At 38.3% G+C, this 14,550-nt stretch overlaps 1 long non-coding RNA gene across 1 annotated transcript in view; it reads left to right on the top strand.

Annotated features, from left to right (window-relative positions):
* LOC112861551 (uncharacterized) overlaps positions 1 to 12,890 on the top strand; it is a 69,615-nt gene extending 56,725 nt beyond the window's left edge. Inside the window, exon 2 of the long non-coding RNA XR_003223648.2 lies at positions 12,357 to 12,890. This is a non-coding gene — a long non-coding RNA (uncharacterized LOC112861551). The remainder of the gene's footprint in view (positions 1 to 12,356) is intronic.
* Positions 12,891 to 14,550: the final 1,660 nt, after the last annotated feature.

Genomic DNA, 14,550 nt, shown 5'->3' with positions numbered 1-14,550 from the left:
ACAGATTAGAGACTATCGACAATTAACATTTTAATTTTCATTATTTAGTGGAATTGTTTGGATAGTGTTATCAACATGGTGTATTTTATAAAACAGAAAATTGTGAGGAATAATGATTTTTTTTCTGGCTACATTGCACATTTTAATACCAGCCTACTCATATTCTTTTCTGATTAAGTAAAACATCCCTATAGTAAGTACAATAGAGATTGGCTTGAAGAATATTAATTTTAGATGGGCCCCAGAAGAGTGATTCATCACTTGCTCTTGGAGCAAGATTTAGGGATGTTCCACTGTACTCAGATTTGCTACTAATTATTTTAGGATTTCTGAAGCATTTTAAATAACATAGAAGCTTTTCTTGTTTGGGTCAATGATTCATTCAAATGCTCATTTCCTCTGAGTATTCTAAATGTTCTAAATGATTGTCCATTGAAACTTCTCTTCAAGTACATCACTGAGAGCCTGTGGCAGCAACATCCAAGCAAATAATTTCAAGGCTGAACACACAGCGTCAAAAAGGCCTCTTTAAAATATCTTGATTTTAAAAGGCATGCATGACGTTTGACCTCAAACCATTACTAATGGCTGTTAAGACTGATAACCGAACTCTTTGAACAAACACAATCCAACCATAATCTCAGATTGGTTCAATTATGTTTTGTCTTCCCATTTTAACTTAATTTTTAATAAGAAATCTTCACACCCAATCTGGATTTTAGAAATGCCCAAATTTATATCAGCTTGGTAGCCCATGAAAATCGCAAATGAGGAACAGAAGAGCTCCAACCACAGGAAGTACAAGTAATCTGTAGCAGTATAGTGTATTCCAGACTAAATTTGATCATTTTGATTTTTGGCTTTGGCTGAGCCCCTGGGGAATCATGGAGAAAATGTATCAACTTTGTAAATTTAGGGTTTTTTTTTTTCTTGCTTGCTTTACATATCAAACACACCAAAGACTCCTTTCTTGCATAGCAATATTTTAAACTCCCATCATGGGTGATGTCCTTTGTATAATAAGACTTCCCTGTAAAAATGAAGAAATCAGAAAATCAAGGCTACAGAGATTAAGAGAATAGCTAGAAGCCATAATGCATAGAATAATTTTTATAGATTAGGAAAGAGCTTTGCCAGCTGTGAGACAATTTCACCTCTCTTTTTTTGTAACAAGCAGAATGTGATATCATGAGCGAGAAATCCTCTTTTCAACCCCAGGAAAAGAATAGCATTATCCTCACTGTGGATATTCAGATATGTGCTCTGTATATGTGCTTTGAAGAGCTTAGAGTATCTTGCAAAACTTCACTAGGAAGGGGCACACATCAGCTTTTTTTGAGGCGAGTTCAGTATTTCAAAATATCCAAAATTTGACTAAAATATCTCTTAGTCAAATTTGATCAAGAGCTAGATCTCAGCACAGTACAAAAGCAGGCAATGCTTTTCATCCCTGTCTTCCTTGTTTGTACCCACACTGTTAGTATTCAGAACTCAGCCTAAATCATTGAGGATCCTTGACCCCACTTCTACAAAAACACCCACTCTTGTCTCCACCATGAAGAGGCAAGGGTGAAGAAAACACTGAATGGATATCTAGGTTTTATAGTTCTGACTGTACAATGAAGTACATGTCAGCTAAGATGTTTCTACATTTCATTGGTCTCTAAGTATCCCAGAGTATCAGCATTCTGTATTTTACACTGAAGTATAAATGACTGACAACCAGGTTTGTTAATTTACTTCACATAAAGTAAGTTCAAAACCTGGAAATAAAAGTCTGTCCTTCATCTCAGCCTATCTGTTGGAATTGGGGGAAGACAGAGCAAAGCAGGGACCACATAAGCATGCAGGAAGAGGGACAATGAGAAGAGATCATCAAAGGTTATATGCTGCTATTTCTGTTGCTTCTGTTCCTTCTAAAGAAACCAACACAAGGTTGGCTGGAGGTGGCTAGAAGCTGGGTTATAATAGGTATATCTGGCTTGAGTGTTGCCAGGCTAAAAATAAAATATTGGCCCATATTTCTATAGCTCTGATGCCTCCTTTGATTTTTTACAGAAAGTATCGTTATCTTTCCCTCATTAAAATTTCATCTGAAGAACAGGCATAAAGACAGACCTATAGACCAATGGAATAGAATATAAAGCTCAGAAATAAATTTTTGCAAATATAATCCAATTATTTTTGACAGGAATGGCAAGACTATTTATTCAGTAGTCTTTTCAACAAATGGTGCTGGGAAAACTGGATATCCACATGCAAAACAATGAAGTTGGACCCTTGCCTTACAGCATATACAAAAATTAATTTTAAATGGACCAAAAGCCTAAATGTAAAAGCTAAAACTATAAAACTCTTAGGAAAAAAAAACATGGGGAAAAATCTTCACGACACTGGATTTGGCAATGAGGTCTTGGATATGACACCAAAGGTATAGGCCCCAGAAGAAAAAATAGGTTGCACTTCATCAAAATTAAAAACCTGCACATCATTGGACACGATCAACAGAGTGGAAAGCAACCTGCTGAATGAAACAAAATATTTGCACATCATGCATCTGATAAGGGATCAATATTGAGAATATATGGAGAACTCCTAAAGCTCAACAACAGCAACAAAGAACAAACAATCAGATTTTAAAAAGGCCTTGAATAGACATTTCTCCACAAAAGATATAGGAGTGGGCAAGAAGCCCATGAAAAGATCCTTAATATCACTAATCATCAGGGAAATGCAAATCAAGACTACACTGAGATACCACTTCACATCTGTTACTGGGATGGCTACTATAACAAACAAAACCTTAAAATAACAGTGTTGGTGAGAATGCGGAGAAATTGGAACACTTGCACACTGTTGGTGGGAATGTAAAACAATGCAGCCACTGTGGAAAGCAGTAAAGTGGTTCCTCTAGAAATTAAAAATAGAATTGCCATACAATCCAGCAATCCCACATCTGGGTGTATACAAAAAATAATTGTAAGTAGGATCTCAAAGAGACATTTGTATATCCGTGTTCCTAGAAACATTATTCACAATAGCTAAGACATGGAAGAAACCCACGTGTTCATTGACAGATCAGTAGAGAAGCAAAATGTGGAATACACATATAATGGAATATTATTCAACCTTAAAAAGGAAGGAGATTCTGATGTGCTATAATATGAATGGAACTTGAAGACATTATGCTAAGTGAAATAAGGCAGTCACAAAAAGACAAATACCATATGAACCCACTTATATGAGGTATCAGATAGCCGTAATCACAGAGACAGAAAGTAGAATGGTGGTTGTGAGCAGCTAGAGGGATGAAAGTTAGGAAGTTATTGTTTAATGGGGATTGAGTTTCAATTTTGCAAGATTAAAAGAGTTGGATATGGATGGTGGTGATGGGTACACAGCAATATGACACTATTAATATTATAATACTTAATACTACTGAATCGTGCCCTTAAAAATGGTTATGATGGTAGCATTTTATGATATGTGTATTTTACCACAATAAAAAATTAAAGAAAAAAGATTCATAGGGGTGCCTGGGTGGCTCAGTCAGTTAAGCATCTGACTTCAGCTCAGGTCAGGATCTCATGGTCTGTGAGTTCAAGCCCTGCGTTGGGCTCTGTGCTGAGGGCTCAGAGCCTGGAGCCTGTTGTGGATTCTGTGTCACCGTCTCTTCCCCTTTCCTGCTCACTCTCTCTCTCTCAAAAATAAATAAGGATTTAAAAAAATCTTTTTTTAATATATAAATCTATATAAAGAATTCCCAGATTAATTTTAACCAGATAAGGGTTGCACTTTGAACTTCACATACGTAAGATGTGAGGCTATTGGCTAAGCAATGTACTAGACCACACAGTCCTTTACCAGTCTGTGAAATCTACACTATTCATCACTAGATCCTTAGAACCCAACAAATGCTTGTTCTGTAGCAAATGCCCAATAAATATTGGTTGAATGAAGATACAAACTTTGGTTGAATGAAGTTTTTCTTTTTCCTTTCTCCTTTTGTTCAGTGGAAGAAAGGGAAATTAGAAATTAGTAGAGTGTTAGAAAAAGGGCCAGTCCCAGTAATTATTCATCATGCTGAAGTGCTCAGAGCTAGCAGTTGTGAGAAAAAAGTTTTTGATAACCACTGGTTTGATTCTGGAACTATCTTCTAAGATAGAAGTTCTTAGCCCTGGCTGCACACTGAAATCGTCTGAGCCACTTAAAAAAAAAAAAAATGCAGATGTCCAGATCCTATGAGAAAATAACTGAACCAACTCCTAGGCATCAGTGTGTTTTATAATTACTCCAGATGGTTGTAATGCATAGTGCAGTTTCTAGAAGCAATATAGCTTCCAAGGATAATTTAAGACAAGTTGGAAGACAATTATTAATACCACATGGAGAATTAGCCAGAGAAATATTAAACTATGGCATCATAACAATTTTAGGATTAATTATTGGGAAAGGTATGAAATTATCTTTTTCAGGCAGTAACTCATATCCTTGTTTGTTTTTCTTCTCTCCCATGAGTTACTTCAAACAATTGTCCTTACATGCAGTTCCACCCCATTTGGAATCCATTCCAGTAGGAGGCAGTAACAATATGGAGAGTCATCTGCCATCACTTGGTGATGCTTGTACTTCTGACCAAACTACAACTGTAGCACACTCCCTCTTCAACACAGCCTATGACTTAAAAAATAATTATAGCTAATGTTTATTGAGTTTTTACTGTATGCCAGGGTGCTATTCTAAGTGCTTTATATGTATTTATGCTAATCTTCACAACAACACTATAAGTTAGGTGCCATTATCATGTCTGTTTTATGTATGAGAAATTTTAGACAGGTAACTTCAATAAGTTGTAGAGCTGGGAGACCATTCTTGGTTGTCGGGCAAGCAAGCACAACCTCTGTGTGTTCCCAGCTTACTCCTTCCTCTCCACTGACCCTAGTTTGCCAGGGTCCCCTCATCCTTTGCAGCTGATCCAACCCCTCAATTAACAATTTAATGTCTTTATTTTGTTGGAAGTAGCTGATAACACTAATACAATGAATATTTTTTAGATCCTCACAATGTGCTGTTAACTGTTGCTGCTGTGTAGGACTCATTCTTTCTGAATACTTGCTTCAGCACTACCAGCTCACCCCCACCCTGCCCTCTGAAGATCTAGGGTGCATCCATCTGAGATGTCAGAGATAGGTGCTGTCAGTCAAGAGCTACAGCAGATTGCTCTGCTAAAGCTACCTCAAAATGTTGACATCCAGAGTGATAATTCCATGGCGGAAAGCTAAGGTTCAAGTACATTGAGAAAAGAGTGGAAGGAAGGGCTTACAGAGCTGGGGATTCAAAACCAAGTCCATGAGGTCAAGAGTTAACATACACTGGTAGGAGCTCATAACTCACATCTGGAGGTTTATTTTACAAACACCTTTCAAGATATGTTAAAAGCTCAAGTTCAATGCTACATTCTCACACTAGAATGATACTTCCACGAGGGCAGGGTTTTCTCTACTCTTGCTTATATCTCCACTATCTAGAGCTCTGCCTGCCATATAGTGGATGATCATAAATATTAATCATAAGCATTTGTGGAATGAAGGAATGAATGAAGGAATGAATATGTGCCTCATCATATTGTAATGTGCATGAAAAAAAATTTAAAGAACCACCCATCTGGTTTATCAGCTTCCTAACATCCTCTGGGCTCTCCAAGAGTTGGGCCACTGATTTTTAAAATTCCAGGGTCTAGGTCCCACTGGTTTTAAGAACTCATGAAATTCGGTCTCTCTCACTTTCAAAATAAAGTGTTATGGGAATCTGTCTTCTCTTTGTGGGCTTGCTGGTGTGATAGTCATTTTATCCCTTTAACACCCATTTACCTCAAAAAGGCTAAGGAAAAAAATGTTTTCCTCTTTAAAAATTATAGTGTCTTTCCCCAAAAATACTCTATGGCATATTATATCTAAACAATGCTACCACAAAAAGACTGAATGATAAAATGGGGAAATGATGAGTTAAAATTTTCTCACCCTTCTCTGCGCCACCAACTCCCTCCTGACCACAGATAGTCTGTTTAGCTCTCAAGCCACATCTCTGCCTTTTACTACATTCTTTAATGTGGCCTCTTCTCTCCTTTTTTTAGTTGTACAGTTGGTTCTGCCAATCTTTGGGTCATTTTTGGGGTTATTTATGGTGATGTGAGTGTTATCTAGTTATATCTGTGGTATGAGGTAAGTTTAGGGCCCTACTACTCCACCATCTTCCCAGCCTTCTCCCAGAGAAATCTTTCAAAAAAAAAATCTGATCATATTAGTTTCCCTACCTATCTCTTCAGTCTCACGTCACACCAAAATTATCCCTGGATATCATGCAAAGTTCCTTCATAAATTAGATGATAAAATCAAGTTGGATAATTTGAAGAGAGGTTAATAAAGTTATAGGCAGTGTTAATGGCTCATGGGGCTAGTAGTAATGATACTGGGACCACCTGATGTCTGATGGGGCAGGTAGGGGAAGAGTCACTGTTATAAGGAGATAGTAACTGTATAGAAATATGTGGCTTTGGTTAGAAGGAGACAGATAATCCATGACTACCTGTCAGGGAACGTGCTGGGGGAGCAAGTAATGTGACTCATTCTCTTTCTACCCTCTAGCCCCGTCCTGGTGCCTCTCATTGGTTAAACTCAACCGAAAGTCAAGGGTCCAAAAGAGATCATTGTGACCATGCATCAGCCTCCAGGGACCCTCCAGAACAGGGCAGAGAAGGCTAGATAATGACAAAGGGACAAATGGAAGATAGCTAGGATATTTACTAACTCAGGAAGAATTTTTAAATACAGAAAGAGTATCAAAGCAAAATAAAAACCACCTTATACAACCAATAAAAAGCAATCATAATCATAACTTCGGATAGAATAATAGTCTACTTGATGTGCTATATGCAGTTCCAGAACAAGACTTCCCAGGTATTGCAGAGTTCTTTTTTCCATTAGCATTGACTAAGAGTTACACTTGCTTATGTTGTCGTCACTAACCCCCCCCTTTCCAGACATCGGACCCCTCCTTCTATCTGTGTTAGTCGACCCAGTTCACAAATGTTCCCTCTCACTAAGCCTGGCCTAACCACTTTGGAGATTCTTCTCTTCTTTTGCTTTTTAACTACTTATTGCCTCTGAAATATTTCCCTTTGTTTTTATACTAATGAAGGAAAAATTGGTTAGTTTTTTTTTAACCTATTAGGCATGTGTAGTTATTCTCTATTTAAAAAAAATAAAAATATGTTTTTGTAAACAAAAATGATCATATAAGATATTCACATTGAAACAAAGTGAGTTATTTAGATGAAATTGATACATGTCTTTAAAAAATCTAGTAAGTGGGGAACCTGGGTGGCTAAGTCAGTTAAGTGTCCAATTTGATCTCATAGTTCATGGGATTGAGCCCCACTTTGGGCTCCACACTGACAGTACAGGATCTGCTTGGGATTCTCTCTCTCCCTCCCTCTCTACACCCCTCCCCTGCTCACTCATGTGCATGCACGCTCTCATTCTCTCTCTCTCTGTCTCTCTCTCTCGCAAAATAAATAAATAAACTTAAAAAATCTAGCATGTGTTTTGTAAATATTTGTCAGCTATTTAAATTGTGACAGTCTTATGGGAAATGACTGTATGCTTGTGCTGCCTACAATATATTTAGAATATTGAGGAATTACTTTCATAACTTTTACTTCCAGAAATTTGGCAGATTCGATGTTCTGAAAAACTCTCCTGCTATAAGCACCTTGAAATGCTGCATAAGGTCAAATATACATCTTTAAACTGTATACATGAGCTCACAATAAAACAGTAGAAATCTACAAGTGTCAAAAATGGAGAGAGAGAAGCCCCTGGGTAGTGATGTCCACAGGCCGCCCTGGGGCATCTCAAGTCTTGAAAAATCAAGAGAGGAGAGGCTGTGTGTGGGGATCTAAGACTAGGCATAGGACCCTTTCCACGTGGGGAGCTGGAACTCTCATACCTACATGAAGTCCAGACCCTCAAAAAGTCAGTATTTCTCTTTTTCTTTCTAGAAGAGGATGATAGATAAAGTTTTTAAAAATAAAAACTTGTATTAGATATTTGGGGGAGGGAGATATAAATATAAAGACCAAATTCTGCCTATGGGAGGAGGATAAGAGGGAGAGTGAAGGAAGTGAATGCACTGAAAAAAGGACACTTCTAGTATATGTGCAGTGTTTTTTAACTCTTGGGGTATGGCCACCTCAGGTTGTTATATTTTTGTTTTGTGAATTATTTTAGAATGAAAGACCATAAAGAAAAAAACAAGGTCACAAAGTAGCATATATGGTATGTCTGTCTGTATCTGTGCTATGTAAATGTGCAGAACTTCTAGAAGGATGAACGCTTAAACATAGACTTACACAAATTGCAGAAGGATTCATATAGTTAGGTAACACAATTTAAGACATGGAACAATACTATCTATTAGCACTTAAAGATACTTATCTACATAATACCATTATTATAAAGAGATTATATATATGAGAGATTATATATATGTAATATATATGTATATATATTATATATGTATATATACACGTATGTATATTACATATATATGTATATATATATACACACACATATGTATACATATTACATATGTGTGTGTGCCTATGTATAAAATATGTAAAAAGAGGGGTGCCTGGGTGGCTCAGTCAGTTAAGCGTATGACTTTGGCTCACGTCATGATCTTGTGGTTCGTAAGTTCGAGCCCTGCATCAGGCTCTGTGCTGATGGCTCAGAGCCTGGAGCCTGCTTTAGATTTTGTGTACATATATACATGTATAAAGAGTTTGATGAACACCAAATTAAGTATAGTGGTAATATTGCAGGGCAGGGTGGAGAAGGCACCTACAAAGGGCCATCCTAGGTGAATTGGAACAATTTTGATAATATAATTGTCTCTAAAGCTGGGTGGGAGTAGTACATGAATTTCAGTTATGTTATTCTTCATTCCTCTTTTTTCTCTCTTAAATATTATAAAATATACTGTAAAGCTTTTATAATGAAATATTTTGGTGTCATAATCTTCTGAATAGCACTTGGGCATGCTTGAGGTCCTAAAGAAATGCTGGTGATCTGATACTTTTATTTATTTTTTTATTATTAAATTTTTTTTAAGTTTATTTATTTATTTTGAGAGAGAGAGAGAAGCGGAGAGAGACAATTCAAAGCAGGCTCCACACTGTCAGCACAGAGCCCCATGTGGAGCTTGAACTCACGAACCATGAAATCATGACCTGAACCAAAACAGAGTTGGATGCTTAACCAACTGAACTACCCAGGTGCCCCAATCTGATACTTTTATGGAGTGACCACCTCAGCTCAGAATTGCCTCTTTGATTTTTTTTCTAATTCAATGATTTATTTTATTAATAGTATTTATTGAACTCCTACAATGTCTCAGTCCCTGTTTTACATGCTGGAGATACATCAGTGATTAAAACAGACAGAAACTGTAATCTAGTGCATATCAGATTCAGACAATCTTAAGAAAGTCTGGAATCTGCAAGAAAAATTGTTGGATATACTCTCTTATCTGCTGTTAATGGGGTTAGTAGATAGTTGGTAGAGAGTGCTGGAAGGTTTTTAGATTCATTTCTGAGAGTGCTGTATATCCTCAATCTAGAAATTGCAATCAAATCCTGTGTCAGAATATGCTAAAGTGCACCTATAATTACTATATCACATCCTATTTGGGTAGACTCATCAGATAGGCCTGGAGGAAAATTGAGTTAGAATTAAATTGAATATTATGACAGTTTTTTTCATTTATCAGTTGTCCTGATAAGATAGTCTTGATATTGCTGTGGTTTAGATTTGCATCCTAGAAAACACACAGGAATCTTCTTCTGAACCTGAGAAGTCATCACACATCACACTCCCTCCCAAATATTGATTATGATTAATTTGTTCCATATTACTGACTGATAACAAGTATCTTTTTCAAAGGAGTAGAGGATCATGCCTTCTTTGAAGGATAAAACTCAGTCTACTTGCTTGTCCTGTCACCCATCCTCTCACTTAATAAACCACCTAAAACATGATGCCTTACAATAGGGGTGCCTGGGTGGCTCAGTCAGTTGAGAGTCCTACTCTTGATTTCATCTCAGGTCATGAACTCATGATTTGTGAGATCAAGCCTGGCATTAGGCTCTGGGCTGACGGTGCGGAGCCTGCTTGGGATTTCTCTCTCTCCCTCTCTCTCTGCCCCTCCCCTGCTCACATACACATACTCTCTCTCTCTCTCTCTTTCTCAAATAAATAAATAAACCAAAAAAAAACCTATGATGCCTTGTAACAATAGTCATTTCATTAAGCTCAAAATCTGTAGTCTAGGAATTTGGACAGTGTTCAGGTAAGCAACTCTTCTGCCTCATGGAGCCCTGATTAGGGTCACTCAGTTGTATTCAGCTAGTGGTTGTTTAGATTTGGAAAGTCCAAGAAGGATTAATTCATGTGTGTTGCCTTATTTGTATTGACTGATGTCTGGGCTCAGCCAGGCCCCTCTCCCTTTTTTTATAGTTTGAGGGCTGTCTACATGGTTTCTCTACAGGGTAATTGAACTTCTTACATGGTGACTCAAGACCCTAAGAGAGTGTGTTCCTAGAGTCAGGAAGTATGAGCTACCAGTCTCATAAGGCCTGGACCCCATACTGGCACGGCACCACTTCCAACCCATCCTATCAGTCAAAGCAGTCACAGAACACACCAGATTCAAGGGGAGTAGACATATATTCCTGAACATATACCAGGGAGGAAGGTCAGTGAATTTGTGCCAATCTTTAATCCATCATACCATCCTTTATCCCTGTTAGCTAGTGAAACTACATTAGGGTCATTGGTATTCATTGTCAGAGCCCATACATAGGCATAGCTCACTGAGACAAGCAGAATCAGTCAAAGCACAATTGGTTAAAAGGTGACTGATATATCAAAGTGTCTCTTGGGGTGCCTATAAACCAGAGGAAAGCAAGATAATATAATATTGGGCAGCAGGCCAGCCAATTAGCTGGAACAATGACTCAGCAACTGGGAGTTAGGGGTTACAGCCAGAATGTCATTCCTTCATTTATTCAGTCCATTCCACTTAATAAATACTTATTGAGTGCGTAACCACCTGCCAGTTACTACTAGGTGCAAGGGTGAGATACCTGTTCTCATGGATCCTATAGTCTGTTGGAGGTTAACAATAAATGGGTAAATGATTCAGTAACCTACAAAACATTACAGATTTGGCAGGGAGTGAAAATCTATTAGTTGTCAGAAATAACTCTGTATAGCATCCATGTTTAATCTGATTATCCAAGTGGTACCGAAGAACCAAGATCAGGAGGAAGCACATTCTAGAAAGAGTAAGAAGAAAGCGCAAGGTAGGAGGAACTGGATGAAGGTCAGTGTGTTTGGAGCACTATGAATGATGAGAAAGTTGTAGGAAATGAAAATGGAGAAAGATGCAGAAGTCAAATAACTGAGGGCCTAAAACTGTGGTTAGAGGAACTTGGATTTTATTTGGAGTGTGAAAGGAAGCCAATAAAAGAGTTTGATTCAGGAGAGTGGCATAAGTGATTGATGTTGTAATAACACCTCTGGTTACCGTGTGGGGAATGGACTGTGAGAGCACAAAACTGGAGGAAGGAGACCATAGATTAGTGCAGTGTGTGTGTGTGTGTGTGTGTGTGTGTGTGTGTGTGTCCCCCGATAAGAACTGAAGACCAGGTATTAGTGGTGGAGATGGAAATAACAGATGGGTTCAAGAGATATTTAGAAGGAAACCTCGGTAGGGCTAGGTGATAGATTGGAAGGGTACAGAGGGAGAGGAAGGCATCAGAAGGAGTGCTAGGTAACTGGGATCCCCTGTCATCTCAGCTCCCTTCTCACCCAAGTTAGGAGAGAATATTTAGATCATTATTTTCACTCATCTCAAGCTCGCTTTTGAGAGTGAGGCTTCTGTATCACCAGGTGGCTTCTGTAAATGCTACCAGCAGTGAGCCCAGAAATGTTCAGAGACACTAAATATATTTTCAAAGTGCCTTTCAATTCACTAAGGGAAAAAAAGAGGGGAAATGCCTTCCTCACCTTTTCACTGTCAGCATATTAGGCTGAGCCAAGAAACATGAGCTTTCCCTCCATATGAGTGTCATAGTGCATCTTTGAAAAGTAGCTAACCTGATTATGGAAATGAAGTTGAGAGACTCAAGCTCTGTGGGAGACTATGACTTGTTCCCCCCGCCTGCCACAGAAATAGCTCTAGGATACCTCACTTCCCTGCTACATGGTGCTATTCCTCTTGATTTATTTTCTCAGGTGAAGGAACATTGAGTGGTCACGACTCCAGCTTTGTGCCATTGCGCCCAGCTTTCATCAATCACAGCTTCAGACACTGGACCAAACAAGATGCCAGAAAAAAATCTGAGTGAGAATTATTTTTGGGGCATATCTTTACAATGCTTCAGGTTGTCATTTATCATATTCTAGTCTGAGTGGGGGTGAGTTTGGACTCACATAAAAAAATAAAACATAAAAAAATGTAGAGTGGAATTATGGACAGGCATACCCTGAAGACACAGCAATGGAGGGATATAAATGTGCTCCACTAGCCAGATGTTGTGGTCTCTGACAAGGAAATGTTGTGGGTTCAAATTTCAGCCTCCTTAGCTTCACAGCTTAGCTCTTGTTCATCTCCCTTGTTAAAAATTTCTCCCTTGTTAAAAGATTCATGTGAGCAACTTGTACAAATAAATCTAACTATCATAGTCAAAGCACTTTGGTATTCAAAAATCTGTGGTTCAAAAAATCTTTGGTCCTTACCTCTAACCAGTAAATTTTGCTTCAACTGAATTGTTTCTCTGGCTCTTCACATTCAGCAATATGCTCTGTTCAACTTAGAGCAAGATATTTTAGAATTATTTCTAAATCAGTCTAAGATATGCACAAGTAAATAGAAATTTGTGGTCATTATCTTCTGTTCTATCTGTATACCATGCTAACAGTTCTAAAGACCATAAATGTGCAGAGTAACATTGACACTCGGCCACTGCATGGAACACTCCAGTGGATACCATTTGTACTGTCTTTGAGTCCTGGCCACTGGATAGTTAGCCAGGCGAGGCCCTTCACATGCCCCATGAAAGTTGTGGAATGAGGCAGCCTTGTTGTTCACCATCCATGAATCAACTTCATGAACCTATTAAATGCCCCCTTCCTGCCTGTGGCATGACCTGTGGTACCTAGGGGAAACCTCCAGGCATTCTTGGACTTACCCAGCTACAGATGTCACCTGATAGTGTGCTTATATAATTTATACCTTGGCTTTTGCTTTGGTTTCTGAATGTATTCTGTCCTACTGTACGAGAACCCTAACCCAAGCCCCACCTAGTTATTTTCATTCTCTTTTCCAGGGGAGTGGAATCTGTTCCTTGTGGCCACCCCATGCTGTATTCCAACACTTGGCTAGGATCTTGGCCTAGCAAGCATAATTTGCCTTAGTCTCCTCCAGAAATTCTTTCTGTAAACCTCATCTGCCAGATCCAATTCAGATCAAGGCCAGGTGTGCTCACCCCCTAAAACTCTGTACCTTGTCCTATTGTGAAATCATGCCCAACCTTGATTCTGACATTTTGGGCTTAGTCCCCACTTCTTGCAGGATCACCTTTAAGGATCTTGTGGGCAACACAAGAGATGACATTATCTTATCATAAATCCATGTCATTGGACATGTAAGTGTGGGCTAAGTTATATATAACTTGAGTTAAGAGCCTCTTGACACAAAGTTTTAAATTTAATTGCTGAAACATGTCAATAAATATCACATATTTTCTATTTTCATTCTATATGAAAAGCATAGAATATTTGGAAGATCAGTTCACAAGCATTGGATCCTCTTGCATAGGGTCAACTAGTGACAAACTTTCTCATCCTGAACTGTCATTCTCTCCTTTCCGCCCAAGCTCCCCTATCTTTTCACCCTAGGGAACCCTTAGAAATTTGGACCAAAGGAAGAAGTTAGATATAAGAGATGCAAGCCACAGGTTATCTTCAATTGTTGTTTTCCTTTGTGGTGAGGAGAATGAGATCTGCCCTTGTCTTCCTAAAGAGACCCATAAGGCTCTGGACATAATGAGTTCTATTCTGGGAAATAAACCAAAAAATGAAATTTGGATTATTTTAATGCTGCGCTTCAGTGATCCAAAGAAAACAATGAGTTGAATATTTGCAAATACTGTAATGTGACTTAGTTACACCATTGCAGTCTAGATACACATTTAAGACACATGAAATCCCTCTGCTTCCTGGTGGCCCCCCAGGGGTGACATCACTTGTTATGAAGTTAAGAGGGAGTAGCTCAAAGAATGTAATGGAAAAATCCCAAATTCATATGTAATTGGTTATGAATTCCAGAAAGTTCACTGTGTTTACCCTGGAAGACTGCATCTTTTAGGAATCAGGAGTCTTTTGTTGAACATGAAACTGTTGAAGATCCTATTCCTCCTACTTACAC

Source organism: Puma concolor, chromosome A1, assembly GCF_028749965.1.
Source record: "Puma concolor isolate L17-30 chromosome A1, mPumCon1.1.hap2, whole genome shotgun sequence".
NCBI classification, from domain to species: domain Eukaryota; kingdom Metazoa; phylum Chordata; class Mammalia; order Carnivora; family Felidae; genus Puma; species Puma concolor.
Note: the sequence above shows the minus strand (reverse complement) of the source record. Positions and strands in the feature narration are given on the sequence as shown.